The sequence below is a fragment of the Chiloscyllium punctatum genome, chromosome 12 (genome assembly GCF_047496795.1).
Source record: "Chiloscyllium punctatum isolate Juve2018m chromosome 12, sChiPun1.3, whole genome shotgun sequence".
Lineage (NCBI taxonomy): Eukaryota > Metazoa > Chordata > Chondrichthyes > Orectolobiformes > Hemiscylliidae > Chiloscyllium > Chiloscyllium punctatum.
The window spans coordinates 74,478,924-74,502,652 of record NC_092750.1 but is presented as its reverse complement, the minus strand read 5'-3'; the positions used below and the strand labels follow the sequence as shown (position 1 = coordinate 74,502,652).

Sequence of the window (23,729 nt, the reverse complement as noted above, 5' to 3'; positions counted from 1 at the left end):
CACTTGACACTAAAATAGGTAAGTTGCAATTGAAGAAACAAGAAATTTATAAATGGATATGTTAGATTAGATTCCCTACTGTATGCAAACAGGCCCTTCAGCCCAACAAGTCCACACTGACCCTCTGAAGAGTAACCCACCCAGACTCACTCCCCCACCCTATATTTATGCCGTACAAACGTACCAATCACTACGGCCAGTTTAGCTTGACTGACTCACCTGACCTGCACACCTCTGGATTGTGGGAGGAAACCCACACAGATACGGGGAGAAAGTACAAACACCACACAGACAGTCACCCATGGTGGGAATCGAACTCAGGTCCCTGGTGCTGCGAGGCAGCAGTGCTAACCACTGAGCCACCGTGTTGCCCTCATTAGGGGAATAGCCCAAAATTCAGCAGATGAAGATTATCGCAGATAAGTGTGAGGTTATTTATTTTGATCAGAGGAGTAGAGAGGCAATTATTATCCAAACAGAGAGAATCTTAATGGTAGGGTTCTTAGTCAGGTGGAGGAACAGAGGGATCTTGGGGTCTATGTACATAGATCTTTGAAAGTTGCCACTCAGGTGGATAGAGTTTGTAAGAAGGCCTATGGAGTATTATCGTTCATTAGCAGAGGGATTGAATTCAAGAGTCGTGAAGTGATGTTGCAGCTCTACAGGACTTTGGTTAGGCCACAGTTGGAGTACTGTGTGCAGTTCTGGTCGCCTCACTTTAGGAAAGATGTGGAAGCTTTGGAGAGGGTGCAGAGAAGATTTACCAGGATGTTGCCTGGAATGGAGAGTAGGTCGTACGAGGATAGGTTGAGAGTTCTCGGCCTTTTCTCATTGGAATGGCGAAGGATGAGGGGTGACTTGATAGAGGTTTATAAGATGATCAGAGGAATAGATAGACAGTCAGAAACTTTTTCCCCGGGTACAACAGAATGTTACAAGAGGACATAAATTTAAGGTGACGGGTGGAAGGTATAGGGGAGATGTCAGGGGTGGGTTCTTTACCCAGAGAGTGGTGGGGGCATGGAATGCGCTGCCCGTGGGAGTGGCGGAGTCAGAATCATTGGCGACCTTTAAGCGGCATTTGGATAGGTACATGGATGGGTGCTTAATCTAGGATAGAAGTTCAGCACAACAGCGTGGGCCGAAGGGCCTGTTCTGTGCTGTATTGTTCTATGTTCTATGTTCTATCTTCACAGTGCTTCAGTGTAGAGAATTTGGGTGTACTCATGCATGAATCACAGAAAACTAAGATGCAAGAATAGCAGATGACGAGGAGGGCGAATGGAGATTTGGCATTTTTTTTTGCGAAAGGAATGGACTGTAATAGTAAGGAATTGTTACTGCAACTGACTGAGGCATTAGTGAGACTGCACTGGAGTACTGTATAGTGTTTTGGTCCCCTTACATGAGGAGGGATGTAATTGTACTGGAGGCAGTTGAGAGGAGGTTCACTTGTTGATCCCAGAGATGAGGGGTTTATTTTATGAAGAAAGATTGAGCAGTTTAAGAACGAGAGGAGATATAATTGAGATACATAAGATGCTAAAGGAGATTTTCAAAGTAGACATAGAGAGAATGCTTTTCCCATGTGAGCAGTCATAGTTTTAGAATGAGGGGAAGCAGATTTAAAACAGGGGTGAGGAGAAATTACGTCTCTCAAAGGATTGAGATTCAATGGAATTCATTAGCCCAGAGTGCGATGGATGCTGGGACACTGAGTAAATTTAAGGAGGAGACAGACCGTTTAATTAGTCATGGGTTGAAGGGTTGTGGAGAGCAGGCAGGAAAGGGGAGTTGAGGCCGAGATGAGATCAGCCTTGATCATGTTAAGCAGCGGAGCAGGCTCCAGGGGCTGAATGGCTTTTCCTGTTCCCAGCTCTTATGTTGTGACCTTCAGATCTCATTTTGTTTCCATTGACCCACCACCATCAGCGGGCTGACTCAGGCTCGGTGAAATGGGAGGCATTTTGTGGCCAAGGTTAGCGTTGCCAGTCTGTTGCCAGTCTGTGGTCACCACAGTTTTGAAATTCAAACGAAATTGCAACAGAACAGCCTAATGCTGCGGCAAATCCCAAAAGCAATTGCCTGCAGTAGTCTGCATCATGTCCCCTCATGCTCTTAAAACAGCAGAAATTAAATGTTTAAGTTTCTCTTTATTGCTTACAGTCTATGGTCAGTTTTTGATGACCCCTTTCAAGTGCATTAATAGTTAATGTGTAGCATTAGATTACTTACAGTGTGGAAACAGGCCCTTTGGCCCAACACATCCACACCGACCCGTAACCCACCAATTCCCGTACATTTACCCCTTTACCTAACACTACGGGCAATTTAGCATGGCCAATTCACCTGACCTGCACATTTTTGGACTGTGGGAGGAAACTGGAGCACCCGGAGGAAACTCACGCAGACACGGGGAGAATGTGCAAACTCCATACAGACAGTCGCCTGAGGTGGGAATTGAACCCGGGTCTCTGGCGCTGTGAGGCAGCAGGGCTAACCACTGTGCCACCGTGCCACCCACAGTATGCTACAGTACTGTACAAAACTGCTTTTTCCAAAGTATAATCATCATCTGGGGTATATGCTCCTGAAGGCCAACAGCGAAAGCTCCAGCTTGGAACTAGTGTCATAATCATCAAGTCAAACAGCAGGAAAAGAGACTCATCAACCCAATTTGCCCATGCAGACCGGGTTTCCCAAACTGAACTAGTCCCATTTCCCTGTGTTTGGCCCATATCCCTCTAAACCTTTCCTATCCATGTACTTATCCAAATGGCTTTTAAATGTTTTCATAGTACTCGCCTTTACCACTTCCTTTGGCAGCTCGTTCCATATATGCACGACCCTTTAAATAGAGAATCCCCACAGTGTGGGTTTCCTGTTTAGGCCATTCAGCGCAACAAGTCTACATCCACCCTCCGAACAGCATCCCACCCAGACCCATCCCCTTACCCTCTCCCTGTAACCCTGCATTTCCCATGGCTAACACACCAACGCATCTCTGGACACTATGAGCAATTTAGTATGACCAATCCACCTAACTTGCACATTCTTGGGTGACAAAGTTGACCCTCAGGTCCCTTTTAAACCTTCCCCGTCTCACCTTAAACTTATGCCCTCTAGTTTAGGATGCCCCTACCTTAGGGAAAGAAACCTTAGCTATTCACCTTACCTATGTTCATTATGGGCTTTTGTAAGCTTCTATATGGTCACCTCCCAGGCTCCTACGCTCCAGGTAAAAACTTCCCAGCATATCCAGCCATTCTTTATAACTCAAATCTTCCAGTGCCGGTAACAACCTTGTAAATCTGTTTTGCACCCTCTTCCAGCTTAATAACATCTTTCTTATAGCAGGGCAACCAAAATTGTGTTGTACTCCAAAGTGGCCTTACCAATGTTTTATACAGCGATAACATGACATCCTAACTCCTGTACTCAATGCTCTGAGCAATGAAGGCAAACATGCCAAATACCTTCTTCACTACCCTGTCTATCTATGATGCCACTTTCAAGGAACTCTTCACCCTTAGGTCTCTCTGTTCAACAACACTCCCCAGGGCCCTACCATTAACTGGGTCAGTCTTGTCCAAGTTTGTCTTGCCAAAATACAGTTTGGTCCTGTGTCACAGTGGACCTTTCTGACGTTCGGACTCTCAAAGGGCCTAGATTTTGGTGTCATTGATGCTGCAGTTAAATTAAATGGATTTATGTAATTAGGCCTTTTTTTTGGCAGTATTTTGCTGCATTGAGCACTGGCAAATCAAAGCGGCTCAACACTGATTCAAACCGCGGCGACTAAATTAAAACCCTGACCAGCAATCGATGAGCAACTTGGAATGGCATAATTTGCAACCAACGTCCAACCATTTGTGAAAGGGGAGACTGAGTAGGAATTCACCGAATCAGACAGAGTGAAGAGGCCCTTCAGCCTATCGGGACTGCACCACCAATTTCACACTAAATCTACATTAGTCCCACTTTCCCATACTAGCCTTGAATGTTGACACTTAAAGTGCTCACTCAAGTACTTCTTAAGGTTTGTGAGGTTTCCTGCCTCAACTGTCCTCCCAGGCAGTGTATCCCAGAGCATCCTTTGGAGAAAAGGCTTTCCTCAAAACCCCTCTAAGCCTCCTGTCTTTCACTTTAAAACTACGCCCATTTGTTACTGGCCCTTCAACTCAGAGAAACAGTTTCTTTCCACTCATTCTGTCCATGCCCCTCACAACCTTACGCACCCCTAGCAAGGATCCACTCAGCCTTCTCTGCCCCAAAGTAAACAACCTGAGCTTCTCTAGTTTCTCTTTATAGCTGAACTGTTCCATCCCAGGCCACATCCTAGTGAATCTCCTTGAATTGCAGGAGCTTTTTTGTCACATGTACTCAAATGTTTACAATTCGCCACTTACAGCACTATCTTCTGTACAAGGTGCCTAGGTACAAGTTCTTAGAAAATGAAATAGAAAAATAAAGAGATTAAAAAGTCCAGCATTACAGATCGTCGGAATAAATTAGAAAAGACAGAAACAACAGTGCTTCCAACCTAGTCCATGTAGCAGCCAGCCTCCAGTCCGTGCCAGGCCTTGACTCCAGGCCTCGCCAGGATTCACTGAGACTGGGAGACCACTCTGGAATCAGCTTGACCACCATGGGCCGCCAACTGGCCACCATGCTGGGCCAAGAAACCGCCATGGGCTGCCATTAGACAGCCATGCTGGGCGGAGAGACTGCAACCCCAGAGACTGCAATCCCGTATGCCTTCTTATATCTAGATTACCTATCCAGTCACCTTCAAGGCTCAGTGGTTAGCACTGCTGCCTCACAGCGCCAGGGACCTGGGTTCGATTCCAGCCTCGAGTGACTGTCTGTGTGGAGTTTGTACATTCTCCCCCTGTCTATGTGGGTGTTCTCCGGCTGCTCCAGTTTCCTCCCACAATCCAAAGATATGCAGGTTAGGTGAATTGGCCATGCTAAATTACCCATAGTGTCGGTTAAGTGCATTAGTCAGGGGTAAATATAGGGTAACGGAATGGGTCTGGGTAGGTTACTCTTCAGAGGGTCAGTGTGGACTTGTTGGGCCAAAGGGCCTGGTTCCACACTGTAGGGATTCTATCCTATCCCTCTTATCAGGGAAGCCCATGACTGAGTAGCACAAAATAGCCGACAATTGCTCATGGCTAATGCAGGAGAACATGGATGACAGTAGTTAAGGAGCTTGAGAAAAATATTTGCTTAAAGTCGTCTTCACAAGTAGAACAATAGTAGCTCTGTACTCTCAAGGTTACTGAACTGAGATAAAATATGCAGTTGGAGTTATTTACGCATAAGACATAGCAAAGACATTTCACTAGTAAATCTCTCTTTAATTATTTAATTAATCTGTTACAATACTAATCGTAGGTTTGACTTAAGATTCTTCAGGCAATCATAGATATAGATTCTGAATTAGTTATAGATTCACCAATCACTAAAAGCATTAGAGAAAAATATTCAAATAAAATTGAGAGCTAACTGGTCTCAGACAGTCAAAGCAACCTCCATATCATTACAAAGAGAAATGTATCATAGGTACAGACATTAGCAGACATTGGAATGTGTGGTGAATGAACACATTATAACACACCGAAGGATAAACAGAGAGGTGTCTAATAAATATGGTAAGACACAACTTGTTAGGTAAAGAATTCTAACATTAGGTGTAACCACATAACTTTATTACAATCATTCGTAAATATCAACTTTATTTTGTATTTCCTCTAATGGGGTTAATAAGGAATTAAAAAGGTCCTGAAGTGATACGAAAGTATCTAATTAATTGGCAGTTAACATGGTGCAGGTAGCAATGTCTGGGCAGGGCTGTACTTGGAGACAGTGTCCGTTGTGAAAAGCCTCAAGAGGGTAATAAGCGAGTCTGGTAAACATCCTGAATGACCAGGGGTGGACCACAAGCATGTCCATCTTTGTCATTCAGTGATATGATTAGCTTAGTTGGAAATACATTGAAATTACTGAGTGCAGCAGTACTTCCTTCAGGTCAAGGACTAATAACAGTTAAACTGTGTACACGATAGCAAATAAATTGCTGAGACAAGCTTGAACTGTATAAGATGCTGTACCAGAGCCAATTATAAAGGGATAACTTGGCACTGCAGACCAATAGTGAACGAAGGGGGTATCTGTACTCTAAGTTTAAACTGTATAAGTTAAGGCAATCAAAGCTTTTTGGGTGCCTTATTGCTCTGGTGAAATGAAGCTTTGCTGGAAATAAAGCTGCAATAAAGGTTATCTGAAACCACCCTGTGACTCAGACTCTTGTTAAAGCATGAGATCGAATCCCTTTGTTCCTCGGAGCTTCCCAGCATCCTGCCATTCATCAAGTGCTCCCTTGTCTTGTTCTTTCTTCCAAAGTGCATCACCTCACGTTTATCAGGTTTAAATTCCATCCGCCACTGAACTGCCCATCGTACCAATCCATTAATATATCATCCTGGAACCTAAGACCTTCCTCCTCACTGACAACCCCTGATCAATCATTGTGTCATCCACAAACCTAATGATCATCCCATCCACATTCTCTTGCCTGTCATTTATGAAGATCACAAACAGTAAGGGACTCGGCACCGATCGCTGTGGTTGCACACTGGCTCCAGCCACACAAACAGCCTTCTATCATGACTCTCTGTCTCATGTCACTGAGCCAATTTTGGATATGACACCCCTCATTAACCTGGAAGTACTTGGTCCAGATACATGCATCACTTGTATTGGTCAGGTCAATAGAAAGTGAATCCGCTTTGCAAGGTATCTGTGAGGGTGTTTCATGTTCCTCATTGTAAATTCCCTCTCTTGCCTTTTTACCCTTTATTTTGTTTTTTTGGTGGCCTTCACTTACCAAACTTTGAAAGGTATCTCTACAAAGTCCATGATCTATCTGAGGCTGCAGAAATTGGATTGTACAGTTCTAGGCAGAGCTAACTGGGTCATTCAAGCACAAATGTGAGGTACTGCATTTTGGAAAGGCAAATCAGAGCAGGACTTGTACAGTTAATGGGAGTCCTAGGGAGTGTTGCTGAACAGAGAGACCTTGTAGTGCAGGTTCATAGCTCCTTGAAAGTAGAGTTGCAGGTAGATAGGACAGTGAAGAAGGCGTTTGGTATGCTTTCCTTTATTGGTCAGAGTGTTGAGTACAGGAGTTGGGAGGTCATGTTGCAGCTGTACAGGACATTGGTTAGGCCACTGTTCGAATACTGTGTACAATTCTGGTCTCTCTCCTCTCAGAAGAATGTTGTCAAACTTGAAAGGGTTCAGAAAAGATTTACAAGAATGTTGAGGGTTTGAGCTACAGGGAGAGGCTGAATAGGTTTCCCTGGAGCATCGGAGGCTGAGGGGTGACCTTATAGAGGTTTATAAGATCATGAGGGGCATGGATACGATAAATAGACAAGGTATTTCCCTGGGGTGGGAGAGTCCAGAACTAGAGGGCATAGGTTTAGGGTGAGAGGGAGAAAATGTAAAAGGGACGTAAAGGGCAAGTTTTTCGTGCAGATGGTGGAAATGAGCTGCCAGAGGAAGTCGTAGAGGCTGGTACAATTACAACACTCAAAAGGCATCTGGACGGGTATATGAATAGGAAGGGTTTAGAGGGATATGGGCCAAGTGCTGGCAAATGGGACTAGATTAGGTTGTGATATCTGGTCGGCATGGACAAGTTGGACCAAAGGGTCTGTTTCCATGCTTTACATCTCTATGACTCTATGAGATGAGGTTTGCCTGAAATTGGTGCAGGCACGATTTAAGCTATTAGATCCGTTACAGTGATCAGCATGCGCTGTGGATTCAGATACAGAATATGCAGGGAATTTGACAGTCTCTAATGTATACATTGAAAACTGTTCTGGAGAAACTCAGCAGGTCTGGCAGCAATTTATCAAGGCATGGAGACATACAACACAGATAAAGGACCTTCAGCGCATTGTGTCCAGGCTGGTCAAAAAAAAGTTAATACTTCAAGTTCAGAACTCTTAAAGTGCTCTTGTAGAAAGGACTCCTGTCATATAGAGTATGGACACAATGGGTTGAGTGGCCTCCTTCAGTACAGAAATCAGCTTCTGCTATTCTGATGCAATATTGATGCCACAGTACAGAAAGACCAGCAAGTCCAGCTCACCACTGGCCTCACACACAGTGTATTCCTGATTACTAATAACCTGCACATATTTCTGTCTAGTGGGTTGTTAAATCTTCTTGAGTTAAAGTGGTGAGCTCAAGAATTAAGAGTTAATCTTTGAGATACTTGTCCAAGGCAGAGATATTACAGAGCCTTGAAAACCTTTTATTTTCCTTTAATTTGCTCTGCACAGTTTCCTTGGTTAGTTGGACAGATTACTGGAGTTGCTGAAAAGGCTCTTTGGCTAGATGGGAGGCCCATTGTGAACCCACCAGGAGATAGACCACCCCCCCCCCGCCCCCTCCCCCCTCCAACTCACCCCGAACAGCACAGGCAATCGCAGAAAGTAACACAACGCATTCGTGAACAAATCTGATTGTTCCTGAACACTGAACAAATCTGACTGAACAATCCAAAACAGAGAGATTCATCTCCAAAGGGAGCTTATACCCAAGTGACTCTGACAGGTAGTCCTCTCTCACTGTTTGGTACCTTTGCTATCGTGTCCATTCACTGACCCTATCTCTCACTACTTTATTATTGTCAAGTCCACAAACAACATCCAGGGGCAGGGTTAACAATTTGTTCCACTCCTTGTTACAGATTGTTTGGAATTCTCACCAATAGACCCACAAGAAAAATGGAAGCTCACAGTAAAGATAAATTTGACTCTTTTTTTTATAATGTTTTAAGGCCAGACATCACCTCACATTAAATCCTGGAAAGATATGACTGTATTCCGCTGGGTTTGTAGGAGGAACTAATTGCAGAGTCCTCAATTAAACTGCACACAGTCTGACACAGTCAGACATACTGGGATTGGGGCGGAGCTTGCAAATCTACTGACCTAATACTGCTGTGATCCTGAAATGCTTCACAGTGGTCTTTCAGCTTTTTGCATGAACTTTCCGTCAATTGCTCACTGTCTGATGTCAAGGCTGAGTTTCGCTTTGGGTATTTCCCCCACTTCTGGGATTGGATGAGAGAGCGGGACTTCTGGTTTGTCTGTAGTGTAGTTCAGGTTCTCTTTGCTTGCAGTCCTGGGGGGGTCATGGGAAGGGAACAGACTGGTCTGGAGATACTCATCAGAACTGGAGCCTAGTGCTAGACACTGTTTGCAAAACGACTGGCTAGCACCAGGGAATTACAACAGTTGATGAAGGAGGGACTGCAGGTTTCAATTTAAACTGACATCAATAAATCAGAATGATGCACCTTAATTAAGGATTTTTACGGTGAAGATATTTAACCAGCACAAAACACCACTCTGCACAAATTCAAAAATAAGTGTGTGGCACATTGATTTGACACTCCAAAACAGTCCAGAAGCTTAGGAAAACAACGCAATCTTTCACCCTGATAGAAGCTAGGCAAGGCTTTCTTTCTCGACTCTGATATACTGCACAATTCTGACGTGGCTCTTTTGCCAGTTTATGTTGCTTATATTATACAAACAGCAGTGCAGGGATATATGCATCAATTTGCATTGATGGCAGAGGGAATGGTAGCAGCAGAGAGCAGCTGAGCTAGGTAATGCTGCAGAGAGGACAGAGTCAGCGTGAGGAATGGAAAAACTCCAATCCCCACAGGACATTGTGCACAGGCAAGAAAATAAAACATATCAACTTCACACCATGCCATTTCAGTTCAGCTCCTGGATCCAGAGCGTCAAACCCCACCTTGGCAATCGGAAAGTTTAATTCCGTGACGGAACCTAATGGCATGGGCCAGTTGGACCCTAGGGTCTGTTTCCGTGCTGTATGACTCGATGGCTATCTGGAATGGAACGCTGAATGTTGTTTGACTCGTCTGTGAAACAGCCCTCCCAACTTCAGCCTTCCCAGAAAGCTGCCCTGGGAATCCTCAACATTGAATCCACTGAGGGTGGCGAGGGGTCAAGGGCTGGGTGGGGGATTTCAATGGTTTTTTGCTCACTCACTTAACCTGTTTATATCCCTGTACAGATTCTGTGTGTCATCCTCGCCATTTACCTTCCCAACTATCTTTGTGTCATCCGCAAACCTGACCACAGTACACGGTGGCTTGTGGTTAACGCTGCTGCCTCACAGCACCAGGGACCCAGGTTCGATTCCAGCCTCAGGTCTGAGGAGTTTGCACATTCTCTCCATGCCTGTGTGGGTTTCCTCCCACAATCCAAAGGTGTGCAGATTAGGTGAATTGGCCGTGCTAAATTGTCCACAGTGTTCAGGGATGTGTGAGTTAGGTACATTAGTCAAGGGTAAATGTCGGAAAATGGGTCTGGGTGCGTTACTCTTCAGAGGGTCAGTGTAGACTTGTTCGGCCGAATGGCCTGTTTCCACACTGTAGGGATTCTATGATTCACTTTGCGCTTCCAATTTCTTAATATATATTGTAAATATTTGTAGCACTGATCCATCTGGCACTCCACTGGTTCCAGGTTGCCATTCTGAAAAAGCTTCCTTATCCCCTTATTTCTGTGAGTTAACTAATCCTCAACCATTGCTCATATAATATCTCCAACATCATCTTATTAAGTAGCTATGAGAATGTGTATAGGGTATAAACAGGTAGGGAAAGAGTTAAGTTCTGAGTTTTGTGAAACAAGAGGTTCAGCTAAGCATGAGAGTAGTAATACTCCGATGTCTTCAAGGCCGAGATTGATAGATTCTTGTTGTCTAGAGGAATTAAGGGCTACGGGGAGAATGCTGGTAAGTGGAGCTGAAATGCGCATCAGCCATGATTGAATGGCGGAGTGGACTCGATGGGCCAAATGGCCTTACTTCCACTCCTATGTCTTATGGTCTTATGGTCTTATAGTAAGGGTATGGAATGCTTTGCCTGCAACGGTAGTAGATTCGCCAAGTTTAAGTACATTTAAGTTGTCATTGGACAGGCATGTGGACGTACATGGAATAGTGTAGGTGGGATGGGCTTCAGATTAGTATGACAGGGCGGCGCAACATCGAGGGCCGAAGGGCCTGTACTGTGCTGTAATGTTCTATGTTCTATGACTCAGATCAGATAAGCGTTTACAGTTAACAATGGGATGCTGGAGGCAAGGGTTAACAAGGTGGAAAAGCATTCATTATGTAAAGCCACTTAACAATAGTGGAAGTATTCAGTATGCAAGGTCAGCTAACAAGGAGAAAAGTATCCATCGTATGAATCCAATTAACAAGGTTAAGAACATTCATTGTATAATAGGAAAGGGCTTGGTCCCTGCTATTGATACTCATTGATTGTAACGGGTCACCCAATCAATATCTATGTTGTCTTATCTGGATGCTCCTCCCTGTAAAATGACTATAAAATTCATTAAGAGACTGCTATTCCAGAGAAGATCATGAACTCATGTCTCTGTGCACATAGGCGAACATTCTCTCTCCCTCCAGGGCCTGGAATAAAGATGAAGGAGGTAAAAAGACTACACTGTGTCTCTGAGCGTTTTGCTTCAACTGAGGGGGGGGGAATGGGCCAACAGCTGAATGTGTGACATCCGATCCTGGAAGGATTGGAAGGTTTCCATTCCTCACCCTGACTTATCCTCTCCTATCAAATACCTTCGGAAAATCCAAATATATTACATGTAATGTTTCCTCTTTATCTATCCTGCTTATTCCTTCTTTAAAAAAATCTAACAAATTGTTGGGCATGATCTGCCTTTCATGAAGCAATGCTATTCCAACATTCTGTCTTAGGTTCAAAGGTTATTGAAAGAAAGTGACACAGTGGCTCAGTGATTAGCACTGCTGCCTCATAGTGCCAGGGACCCGGGTTCAATTCCCATCTCGGGCAACTGTGTGGAGTTTGCACATTCACCCCATGTCTACCTGGGTTTCCTCCGGGTGCTCCGGTTTCCTCCCAAAATCCAAAGATGTGCAGGCCAAGTGAATTGGCCGTGCTAAATTGCCCAGAGTGTTAGGTGAATTAGTCAGGGGTAAATTTAGGGTATGGGAATGGGTCTGGGTGGGCTACTCTTCGGAGGGTTGGTGTGGACTTGTTGGGCCGAAGGGCCTGTTTCCATTTTGAATAGAATCTAATCTAAAGCAGGAACTAGGGAATGTGTTGGATGAGTTACCGTGATCATACTGAAAAATGGAGCAGGCTAGGGCCGAATGGCCTACTCTGTTCCTAAGTAAACTTAGGAAAAGAACATATGGGAGCACAAAGATGCACAGCAGGTCAGAAGATAGGACAGAGTATAAACAATAGTAAACAGTGACTAAAAGATTGATAAAGAGGGGAATATTACATTATGTGAGAATGTAGGAAAATAGGAACAGGAGTAGGCCATTCAGTCCCTCGAACCTGTTCCACCACTCAGTGAGATTATGGCTGATCTGTGGCCAAACTCCGTATACCTTTGACCCATATTCCTTAATATCTTTGCTGAACAAAAAGTTCTCTCTTTCTGATTTAAAATTAACAACTGATGATGCATCCATTCCCTTTTGTGGAAAAGAGTTCCAAACCTCTCCCATCTGTTGTGTTTCTAAGTGCTTCCTAACACTTCTCCTGAAAGGCTGGGCTTACTTCTCAGACTATGCCCCCCATAGTTGTAGAATCCACAACAGTCAAAATAGTTTATCTATACCTACCCCATCTTTTCCTATAACTACATTAAATATATGGCAGGCGACGGCCTAGTGGTATGCTCACTGGATGTTCTGGGGACCCTAGTTCAAATCCAACCATGCCAGATGGTGGAATTTGAATTCAATAAATATCTGGAATTAAGAATCTAATGATGGTCATTAATCCATTGATGGACAAACCCATCTGGTTCACTAATGTCCTTAAGGGAAGGAAACTGTCATCCTTACCTGGTCTGGCCCACATGTGACTCCCAACTCACATTAACATGGTTGACTCTTTACTGCCCTCTGGGCAATAAATGCTGCCTAGCCAGCGACACCCTCAACCCGTGAATGAATAAAGGAAAATGACTTTGATCTGGTCATTAGATTAGATTCCCCATAGTGTGGAAACAGGCCATTGGGCCCCACCAACCCTCCAAAGAGTAACCCACCCAGACCCATTCCCCTCTGACTAATGCACCTAACACTACCGGCAATTTAGCATGGCCAATTCACCTAACCTGCACATCTTTGGACTGTGGGAGGAAACCGGAGCACCCGGAGGAAACCCACACAGACACGGGGAGAATGTGCAAACTCTACACAGTCAGTCGCCCCAGGCTGGAATTGAACCCCGGTGCCTGGCGCTGTGAGACTGCAATGCACTGCACCACTGAGCCTATAAGGTCACCTTTAACTTTCTAAATTCTGGACAAAACAGGCCTAATTGAGTAATCTCTCCTCATAGCCTAACCCCTGAAATTCAGAGATCTTTCTTGTAAACTTATGTTGTGCGCTCTCTAAGACCAACATATCCCTCCTAAGTTGAGGTACCCAGATCTGCTCATTGAATGCCAAGTGGAGTCTTACCAGGATTTTGTACAACTGCAGCATAATTCCTGCATATGTAATACTCCAATCCTCAATAAAAGACCAACATTCCATGAACTCTCTTGACTATTTTATGCACATGATCATGGCATTTTAAAGATCTATGCCTGAACCCCAAGTCTGTTTAGATATCCACTACATTGACCATCATACCATGGAGTTGAAAAATGTGGTACTGGAAAAACACAGCAGGCCAGGCAGCATCCTCTTGAGGCCCTAACACAGATCCTCTTGAGACCCCACTAGTCACATCCTGCTAAATTGAGGAGCAGGAGAATCGACGTTTCGGGCCTTCTTCTTTCTCCTAGTTCATCATACCATGGATAAAATAGATAACCTCACATTTGCTTACATTGAAATCCATCTGGCCTTAGTTTTTCCCCATTCACTTAGTCTATCAATATCCCTCGGTAATTTTACATTATCATCTTCACTGTCCACAAGGCTGCCTTACTTTGTGTCATCAGCAAATTTGGATTTATGACTTTCTATGCCATTATCCAAATCATTAATAAATTATGTGAATAATTGAGGCCCTAACACAGATCCTCTTGAGACCCCACTAGTCACATCCTGCCAAATTGAGTATCTACCCTTTACCCCCTCTTTCTGTCAACTGCCACTCATTGGGGGCCAAAGGGCCTGTACTGCACTGTATTTTTCTATGTTCTATGTTCTACGTTCTAACCATTTTCCCAGCCATGTCAGTAATTTGCCCTCAATTCTGTGGGCTCCTACCATAGTTATGTTTCTTATGTGCAACCTGGTCGAATAACTTCCGGAAGTCCATATAAACAACATCCTTAAACATTCCCATGTCCAGTTCTTTAGTCACCTCTTCAAAAAAATTCAATAAGGTTTGTAAGGCATGACTGACCTGTCATGAATCCCTGTCTCTCCCTGATTAACAACATCTCCAAGGTGTACAACTCCCCCATCCATGATAATAGATTCCAACAAGCCCTCCCCCACAGATGGTACATTAACTGGTCTGAATTCCCTGGTTTTGCTGTTTCATCCATCTTAAAAAGCAGTCTGCTATGTGCAATTTCCCAATCCAGATGAACAACTCCTGTAGCTAGGGATCTTGAATCATTATAGTTAGAGCATCTACAATCTGATCCGCAACTTCCTTTAACATCCTCAGATGGCAATGGGTCAGGTTCCAGGGACCTGTCGCTCTTTAATTCCATTCAATTCCTCATCCTTGATGTTGTTCTTATTTTAATTTTATTCGGTCCCTGTTCCCAATCCACTATGAATGGGGCTTCTGGCAAACAATCCTACTTTCCTGTAAATATTGAGGTGAAGTAATTATTCAACATGGCTTGGCATTTCCCCATCATAAAGTCAGAGTTCTACAGGGTCTTTGACCCAAACTGGTCCATGCCGACCAAAATGTCCACCCACGCTAACCCCATTTCCCTGCACTTGGCCCATATTCTTCTAAACCTTTCTGATCTATGTATTTGTCCAAATGCCTTTTAAATGTTGTTAATGTACCTGCCTCAACCACTTCCACTGGCAGCTCATTCTATATCCGTACCACCTTTTGGCATCAAAAAGGTGTCCCCCAGGTTCCCTTTTATTCTTTCCCCTCTAACTTTAAACTGATGCCCTCTAGTCCTCAATTCCCCAACTCTGGGAAAAAGACTGAGTGCACTCACCCTACCCATGTCTCTCTTGATCTTCTGCACTTCCATAAGGTCCACCCTCAGTCACCTATGCTTTAAAGAAACCGATCCTAGTTTGTCCAACCTCTCCCTATAGCTCAGGCCATTGAGTCCTGGAAACATCCCTGTCAATCTCTTCTGCACTCTTTCCAGTTGAATAACATTCTTCCTACAGTAAGATGACCAAAACAGAACACAATACAGAGGAACCTCGATTAACCGAAAGACACGGGCGGAGAGTATTTCATTTGGTTAATCAAATTCCGGATAATCGAACGCCAAATAACATAGTTTAGTCGAGCATCGGGACATTGCGATTTTGCCAGATAGTCCAATATTCGGATAATCGAATGCTGGATAATCAAAGTTCCTCTGTGTACAAAGTGCGGTCTCACCAACACCCTGTATATATGCAACATAACTTCCCGACTTCTATACTCAATGCCCTGACTGATGAAGGCCAGTGTGCCAAAACCCATTCTTCACTGTCCTGTCTATCTGTGACTCCACTTTCAGAGAACTGTGAACCTGAACTCCAAGATCCCTCTGTTCCACTACACTCCTTAAGGATCTGCTATTCACCATGAAACTCCTACCGTGATTTGACCTTCCAAAATGCAAGACCTCACATTTATCTAGATTAAACTCTATTTGCTATTTCTTGGCCCACTTCCCCAACTGATCAAGGTCCTGCTGCAATTTCTGTCCATGATACTGTCTACTTTAATGTCATCTGCAAACTTACTAATCATGGCACTCTCGTCCAAGTCATTGATATAGATAACAAACAGCAATGGACCCAGCACTGACCTCTGAGGCACTTCCTGATGAAGGTGAAGGGCTCCTGCCCGAAACATTGATTTTCCTGCTCCTCGGATGCTGCCTGACCTGCTGTGCTTTTCCAGCACCACTGTGACATTGACCCGGAAGCACTCTACTAGTCACAGGTCTCCAATCTGACAAGCGTCCTTCCACTATTACCCTCTGCTTCCTACCATTAAGCCAATTATGTATCCAATTCGCCAGCTCCCCCTGAATTCCATGTGAGTTAACCTTCCAGAGCAGCCTACCATGTGGAACTTTATCAAAGGCCTTACTGAAATCCTTGGCGCTATGCCCATTTTGAGATCCAGCATTGCTCCTGACCACCCAGTTTTCTTTTATGTAACTATAACATTTCTTCTTAATGATTTTGACGTCCCTTTTGTAAGTTTCCTTTTATAATCCCTTTCACTGTAGCTCTTGTTAGCTATTTTGTAGCCCTTTGGTGGCCCTTGCATCTTCCTCCATCAACAGAATCTGTGCTTTTTTTTCTGGCATTTTCATAAGCCTTTTGGTTTTCTGCTGTCCCCTCTCTCTTTGGTTGTCCATGGCTGTTTATGTTTCCTCACTGTGAAAGCTAACTGAAAATCAAAACCCCACCAGGAGTTTCTATAGCTATTTAAAAAAGAAGAGAGTTCACAACGTGGGTGTTGCTCCTGCAGACCTTCAGACTGGAGAATTAACTTGACCTAGATGAACTGACTTGAACGAATATCTTACACCAGTCTTCACTGGAAACGAAGGAGCTCAGAGGAGCAGAGGGATCTCGGGTGCTTGTGAACATATCCTTGAAGGCAGTAGAACAGGTTGACAAGGTGATTAAGCGGCATATGGGACACTTGCCTCTATCAATGAAGGTGTAGATTATAAGAGCAGGGAGACCTTGTTGGAGCGGTACAAAGCTTTTGTAAGGCTGGAGTACAGTGTGCAGTTCTGGTCACCACAGTATAGGAAGAGATGTGCTTGCACTGCAGGGTCCACAAAGGATATTGCTGGGGATGGAACAGTTCAGCAATGAAGGGAAGGTTTTCTTCTTTGGAGCAAAGAAGGCTAAGGGACAGAGGCATACAAGATTGTGACAAATGTGGGCAGGGTGCATAGAAAGCAGCTGTTCCCCTTAGTTGAAGGGTTAACAATCAGGAGGCGTAATTTTAAACTGAAAGGCAGAAGGTTTGAGGGCATTTTGGGACAAAACCTTTTTCACCGAGAGGATGGAGAGGGACTGGAATGCCCTGTTTGGGAGAGTTGAGGCTGAAGCCCTCACAGATTTTAATAAGTACTTGGATGAGCACTTGAAATATCATAACATTCAAGGCTGTGGACCTAATGTTGGAAAGTGGGACTAGCATAACTAGCAGCGTATCTTTGGCAGTACAGACTTGATGGGCCATGATACTACACGATTGTATAAATCAGGAAATGGAAGAGAGGGAATAACTCGGGAAAAGAATGGGTCAGAAATGGGTGGGGGGGGGGTGAATTACTGGAACTAGAAAGTGACAAGTGACTCATCCTGGCATCTTAAAGAAATTAGCTCGTGAGATCATCGATGCATTAGGCTGGCATTTTCCAAAACTCATAAGATTCAGAGAAGGCTCCTTTAGATTGGAAAATAGCGAACGTATCTCCTTTACAAAAAAAAAGGAGGAATACAGAAAGCAGGAAACTGCAGGCTAGTTAGTTCAACATCTGTCATAGGGAAAATGTTGGAAGCTATTGCTAAAAACATTTGAACAGGCACAGCCATTTTAATAGAGCCAACATGGTTTTGTGAAAGGGAAAATCATGTTTCTGCAATTTACTGGAGTTCTTTGAGGGAGTAAAGCTACTGGTGGTAAAGGGGTCAAAGTCACACAACACCAGGTTATCGTCCACAGGTCTATTTGAAATCACAAGCTTTCACAGCACTGCCCCTTCATCAGGTGAACTGAAGAGAGCACCCAGGACAGACTTTGTAATCAGAGAGATCAAAAGATCATACAAATGGTGTGAGTGGAGTGTCGACAGACTGAATAATAGCTCTCTGTAGGTGATCGAGAGTGTCAGCCAGTGTGAGTAAAGTGTCAACAGCTAAAAAACAAATGAAAGGATTCATTGAGGCAGAGAGATCATTATAAAAAATTAAAACTAACGTGGTGATGGAGACAGACCAAATGACTGGGATAATATGATAGGTATAACAGCACCCTGCCGAAGGCCTAACCCAAGTAATAAAGTAATCCAAAACTGTACAAACTAATTAAGGTGGAGAGATCATCACAAGTCATCAAGCTGATGGTGTCAAAGCAGGACAGTAAGGTAGATACAGAACAGTGTGGTGGGGCAACATGTAGTGCAACATTACCAAGATCATGGTTGAGGTGGATAGTAACTCGGCTATCAGTTTCTGCTCAGTGATTCTACAGTGCTCTGTATCTCGAAGGTTGCCATGGAGGATGCTTACCCAAAGATCAGAGGCTGAATGTCCCTGACGCTGAAGTGTTCCCCAACTGGCGACTCGTGGAAACGTGTCACTGAACCAACTACACAACGATATCAACAAGTTTCATCCCACCATCAGACTTACCAATGGACAACACTGCAGAATCAGTCTCATTCTCAGACACATCTCCATCAGGGACAGACACCTCAGTACCTCACTCTACCACAAGCCCATGGATAACCTCACGATGCTACACTGCTTCAACTTGCACCCTGAACATGTTAAAAAAGTGATCCCTTACAGACAAACCCTGTGCCCTTACAGGATCTGCTCAGATGAGGAGGAACGTGATGGATACATAAAGATGCTGAAAGACATCCTCATAAGAACAGGATACGATGCTCCAGTCATCATCGATCACCTGATGTGCCACAGTGAAAAATCACAACAACCCCCTCAGGAGATGAACACAAGACATGACCAATACAGTACCCTTCGTCGTCCAGTACGTCCCCTGAGTGGAGAAACTGCACCATGTTCTTCACAGCCTTCAACATGGTATCAATGATGACGAACATCTCGCCAAGATCATCCTTACTTCTCACCTCCAAACAACCTCCAAACCTTAAACAGACCATCGTTCACTGCAAACTGCACAGCCTTCAGGCCAACATTGACCACAACACCACAAAAGCTTGCCACTGGAACCTCTGCAAGACATGCCAGATCATCAACATGGACACTACCGTCGTACAGCAGATGCTCATGTGACTCGGTCAATGTTGTCTACCTCATACACTGCAGGTTAGGATGCGAAACCATGCAGATGCTCAGGCAACAGATGAATGGACGTGGCACAACAATTGCCAGACAGGAATGTTTCCCCCCCCCAGTCAGGGAATGCTTCAGTTGTCAAGGACATTCAGCCTCTGATCTTCAGCTAAACATCCTCCAAGGCAGCCTTTGAGATACAGAACAATGCAGAAACTTTTAGCCAAGTTGCAAACCCACCTCAACCGTGAACTTGGGTTCATGTTGCACTACATATAACCCACCATACTGTTCTGCATCTGTAAAATCTTCCTTACTGTCCTGCTTTGACACCATCAGCTTGATGACTTGTGATGATCTCTCTACTTTAATTAGTTTGTACAGTTTTGGATTACTTTATTACTTGGGTTAGGCCTTCGGCAGGGTGCTGTTATACCTATCATATTATCCCAGTCATTTGGTCTGTCTCCATCACCACGTTAGTTTTAATTTTTTATAATGATCTCTTTGCCTCAATGAATCCTTTCATTTGTTTTTCAGCTGTTGACACTTTACTCACACTGGCTGACACTCTCGATCACCTACAGAGACCTATTATTCAGTCTGTCGACACTCCACTCACACCATTTGTATGATCTTTTGATCTCTCTGATTACAAAGTCTGTCCTGGGTGCTCTCTTCAGTTCACCTGATGAAGGGGCAGTGCTGTGAAAGCTTGTGATTTCAAATAGACCTGTGGACGATAACCTGGTGTTGTGTGACTTTTGACTATCCAACACCAGTACCTCTACATCGGGGGTAAAGGGAAACTAGTGGATGTGCTGCCTTTACATTTTCAATCAGCATTTGTTCTGGGAGTGTAAGGGGTAACATACTGTTATGGTTGGAAGATTGGCTGGTTAACAAGAATCAGAAGGTAGGTGGAAATGGGTAATTATCCTGTTAGCAAGGTGCGTCACAGGAGTCAGAGCTGAGGCCTCAACTTTTTCCAATTCCCATAAATGATGGATGAACAGACTGAAAGCACAGGAGCTAGATTTGTCGATGATATGAAGATAGGAAAGTGAGTGATGAAGGGGGCATAAGCAGCCTACAAAGGGATATAAATAGGTTAAGTCGGTTGGCACAGATCTCACAAATGGAGTATAATAAGGAAAAGTGTGAAATTGTTCATTTTGGTATAACGAATGGTAAAGAAGTTTGTTATCTAAACAATGAGAGGCTGCAGAGCTCTGAGATGCAGACAAACCTGGGTGTCCTAGTGCATGATTCACAGAAGGTTAGTATGCAGATACAGCAAGTAATCAGAGAATGTTATGCCTTAATGTGAGGCAAATTGAGTACAAGAGTAGGGAGGTTATGCTGCCGTTATACACGGCATTTGTGAGACTATATCTGGAGTGCTCTGTACACTACTGGTCACTGTATGCATTGAAGAATGTTACTACATTAGAAATGGTTTAGAGAAGGTTTACTAGACTTGTATCTGGATTGGGTGGGCTGTGTTATGGGGAGAGGCTGAGAAAGGCTAGGTTTGTATTCTCTGGAGTTTCAAAGAGTCAGAGGCGGTTTGATTGATCCGGAGCAATTTTGACTGGGTGGGTGTAGGAAGGATGTTTCCTTTTGTGGGACAATCTGAAACTAGGGGTCATAGTTTTTAAGATCAGGGGTCACCCATTTAAGACACAGAAAGGTTTTGCTTTCTCTCAGAGGATCGGCAGTCTTTAGATTTCCTTTCCTGAAAAGCTGATGGGACCAGACTCTCTGAATTTTTTTGATGTGGAGGTGCCAGTGTTGGACTGGGATGGACCAAGTTAAAAATCACACAATTCCTGATGAAGGGCTTTTGCCCGAAACGTCGATTTTCCTGCTCCTCGGATGCTGCCTGACCTGCTGTGCTTTTCCAGCACCACACTCTCGACTCTGATCTCCAGCATCTGCCATCCTCACTTTTACCTACAAATCACACAACACCAGGTTATAGCCCAACAAGTTTAGTTGGACTATAAAACCTAAAGTTATCTCAGGAATGTGACTTGAAAGAAGTTCTGGGATTTACATATTAATGCATCAAAACCTGCAACCTCATTGTAAAGAGATTAAATACTTAACAGCAAACCTGGGTTTGTTCAATACAGCACATCAGTTGTATGACACTTTGATCTTTGACTACAAATTCTGTGTCCTATGATCCTGCCCCACTAGCTTCCAGACAAAGTTGCTTGAGGCAGAGGTGGATTGATTCTTACTGACAGGTTACCACGGGGTAAGTGGGAATGTGGAGTAATCAGGTCAGCTAGGATCGTGTTGACCAGCAATGCAGCTTTGACGGCTGAGTGGTCTACTCCCCACAAAATCACTGACGTATTATGGCGCCAAAGGAGACGATTTGATCCATAGTGTCCGTGCTGGTCCACACTAACCCTCCGAAGAGTAACCCACCCAGACCCATTTCCCTCTGACTAATGTAGCTCACACTACGGGCAATTTAGGGTGACCGATTCACCTGACCTGTACATCTTTGGACTGTGGGAGGAAACCGGAGCACCCGGAGGAAACCCACGCAGACACGGGGAGAATGCGCAAACTCCACACAGTCAATTCCGAGGCTGGAATTGAACCTGGGTCCCTGGTGCTGTGAGGCAGCAGTGCTAACCACTGAGCCACCGTGCTGCCCCCAATTCCATTGGTCACCAAGTCTATCCAACCCTCCTAATTTATGCCGAGATCTGAATGTTCGTAACTGTAAGGTGCGGTCTGAGTCGAGTGCTCACTCTGGTTCTGGTATACTTGCATGCCCTTGGGTTGACAGACCAAGATGACCCCACACGTGGATAGGAAGAGGCACACACACACACACACACACAGGGTATCAGAGACAGTACAGAGCAAAATTCATCTCTCGGAGGGGAACCGATGACCACTCTCGTATCCTTAATTGTAAATAGACAACCTACTTTCCAGCAAAGCTGAACAGGGAAGCTGATCATCAGACTGAGGGTTACACTACCCTTCCCTTGCCAGGGTCAGGAGGTGGGACAACACCCCCTGACATTTCAGACTACACTGGGGAGGGGAAAAGGAGAGAGCTGAGATCATGCAACACCCACTGGAAGCATCTTTGTCATCTAACTCATGGGTTGACTCTCACCTTCCAGCTGAGGTAAGCTTGGGTCGCGGATCTGGAGCAGAGCAGCAGCAACGCTGGGGTTAGTCTGTGTACAAAGGAGGCACCGGCAGAGCAAGCGGAGTTATTGCAACGCAGATCCGAGAGACTTTGGTCCGGTGAAGGGGCGCATGAGCCCCTCTTCAGTTTCCCCAGGATTCCGATCGTTTGACTGCGACCGCGGCTCACTTGCTGGAAGGCCAGACCCCGAGAGGGGAGCTGTTCAAAGGAAACAGGTTCCTGGGATACGCCTCTCAGGCCAGCTCCTGGAGCACAGAGACCAGGCTGCAGTTCAGGGCACCGCACCCAGGGACCCCCCCCCCCACACACACAGACACACCAGCTTCCCAACACAGCATCCCAGCCCACCCCACCCCGAGCCCCTCTCTCCAGGCGATATCTCAGCCTGCATTCACTGTCACTGCCAGGGAAACCGTGGGGATTTGAGCTTCCCAGCCGCCAGCTCTCCCTTACCTCTGCACCAATGATGCAGCAGATTAGGAACGCTGTCTCGGCGCAGAGCAGATCACAAACAAACCCTCTGACATTGCAGATTCTGTCCGAGAGTCAGGCCAGGGCTATTGCTGGAGTCACCCCATCTGCCGGCTGAAGGCTGTTTCAATGTAGTGACCAATGAAGGAGTGCATTCGGCCCCCGTCCTGAACCGTGCTGGCCCTCTAAAGGAGCAGTGCAGTACACTACCATTCTCCCCCCAGCACTACTCCAGACCCTAACCCCTGAAAACAACCTACCTTCCCCCCTCCCCCCACACCCTCAGACAGTACATCCCAGACTCTAACCCCTCGAGTGAATCTCTCTCCCCCCACACTCTCAGACAGTACATCCCAGACTCTAACCCCTCGGGTGAACCTGCCTCCCCCCACACTCTCAGACAGTACATTCCAGACCCTAACCCCTCGGGTGAACCTGCCTCCCCTCACACTCTCAGACAGTACATTCCAGACCCTAACCCCTCGGGTGAACCTGCCTCCCCTCACACTCTCAGAGTGTACATCCCAGACTCTAACCCCTCGGGTGAACCTGTCTCCCCCCACACTCTCAGACAGTACATTCCAGACTCTAACCCCTCAAGTGAATCTCTCTCCCCCCACACTCTCAGACAGTACATTCCAGACCCTAACCCCTCGAGTGAATCTCTCTCCCCCACACTCTCAGACAGTACATCCCAGACCCTAACCCCTCGAGTGAACAGCCTCCCCCCACAATCTCAGACAGTACATTCCAGACCCTAACCCCT

The 23,729-nt window shown here is 45.1% G+C and overlaps 1 pseudogene; it reads right to left on the bottom strand.

Moving 5' to 3' along the window:
- The window catches only part of LOC140483943 (cyclin-dependent kinase 17-like), a 151,185-nt pseudogene extending 128,383 nt beyond the window's left edge, over positions 1 to 22,802 (bottom strand).
- Between the last annotated feature and the right edge of the window lie 927 nt (positions 22,803 to 23,729).